Raw genomic sequence first — 1,446 nt, 5'->3', positions numbered from 1 at the left:
TATATATATATACATATATATATATATATATATGGATTGTGAAGAGTTGTACGAGCCCCCAATAAAATGATTTTTTAAAAAGTTGTATAAGCCTCCAATAAAATGATTTAAACAAACAAAAACATTTTATGCGGAATGAATTAAAGGTAGGAATTGCTCTATAAATGCAATGTTAGGTTTATTAATTCGTGGGTACATGGAATAAACCAACTGGAACTAGGGCATCTAAGAGAGGGTGGGGAGGGGCTTTTATGGGATTTGTGCTATAAGCATTGCCATTCAAGGAGCACAAGTATTATATGTGGTGGGCTTTGAATACCTTTTCTCCAAACCGGACTTCTCTTCCAAAACACAGAATTCCCAAGCAGGACGTTATACTCAACTTCAGGGAATATCCCATCTCCTTGCAGTTGCTTCACTTTCCCAAGGTGGTAAACTCTGCAGAGGAGCAGCTCCTTTATTAACTTTGTCTTTTCCAAAACAACGCACTGATAGGTGCTTAAGGCATTTGTTGGACAAGGATCTTCTATAGAAGACTGGACGACATAACAGACATACCAATGACCAAAAGTTGTTACTGCCAAAGTGAAAATTAAAGCCCTTACTTCCTTTTACTGGGAAAAACGCAGTTAGTCTCTTGTGTTTTCCTAAATAAAATGTAAAGCGTAATTAGCGCGCAGCGGAAAGCCTCAAAGAATATGTGCAAGGCTGGGTGGAACCATAAGTAACCTTATTTGGGTTACACTCTCACCACGTTAGGTTCAGCTGCCACGACGGTTCGAGCCCAAGGCTCTGACCTCAAAAAGGCGCGCGAGGGGGACCCGTGCAGCCTCTAGGGCGGGCTGCAGCCTGAATCCTGGCTCCCCAAGGGGCTGCGGCCAGTCCGGCTTCTGGTCCGAGAGATGCAGATGAAGTGGTGTGAAGGGTTGGGCTTTTTTTTTGTTCCTCCAAATTAAACGAACAAAAAAAAAAGTACAACAATCCAAACCCAACTGCTATTGCGCGTCCTGTAAACTCTCGGGGACGTTTTCCCCGCGTGGGTCCGCCGGGGACGCGCCGAGCTCGCCCCGCCTCCCGGGAGGCGCGCGGCCAGCCGGCTCCGGCTTCGCAGGATCGCGCGGGCTCTCTGGGCGGGGCAGCGGGAGCCAGGCCCGCCCACCTTCGGCGGAAGGAGGGTCGCAGGGGCGGGGCCGGGAGAGGCGGGCCGCGGCCGAAGAACGCACCGGAAGGACTTCGCGACACCCCGCCCAGCCCTTCACTTGGGAGAGCGCGGCGGGAGAGGCAGAACAAAGGCGAGCCGTGGGGCCGGGGTGCCCGGGAGGAGGGCGGGAGCGGAGGAGGGCGACGAGTGGGCGTTTCGTTGCTGGGTTCGGCGCTCGCCGGGCGTTTCCCGCGGCTGTTAGACCAGCAGCCGTTCCTCCGGAGGTCAGTACCTGTGATTAACAC

The 1,446-nt window shown here is 51.9% G+C and overlaps 1 protein-coding gene across 2 annotated transcripts in view; it reads left to right on the top strand.

Annotated features, from left to right (window-relative positions):
* Nucleotides 1–1,344: 1,344 nt before the first annotated feature.
* TRIM13 (tripartite motif containing 13) overlaps nucleotides 1,345–1,446 on the top strand; it is a 14,638-nt gene continuing 14,536 nt past the window's right edge. The window contains exon 1 of one of the 2 annotated variants that reach the window (XM_045283798.1): nucleotides 1,345–1,425. The gene's annotated coding sequence lies outside the window, so the exon portion shown is untranslated. The remainder of the gene's footprint in view (nucleotides 1,426–1,446) is intronic. The other variant, XM_004704269.3, reaches the window with a different exon arrangement.

The sequence above is a fragment of the Echinops telfairi genome, unplaced genomic scaffold (assembly GCF_000313985.2).
Source record: "Echinops telfairi isolate 266 unplaced genomic scaffold, ASM31398v2 ScPeMD7_7467;HRSCAF=8505_0, whole genome shotgun sequence".
Classification (NCBI taxonomy): domain Eukaryota; kingdom Metazoa; phylum Chordata; class Mammalia; order Afrosoricida; family Tenrecidae; genus Echinops; species Echinops telfairi.
The sequence above is the reverse complement of the archived record's forward strand: the minus strand, read 5'-3'. Positions and strand labels throughout refer to the sequence as shown.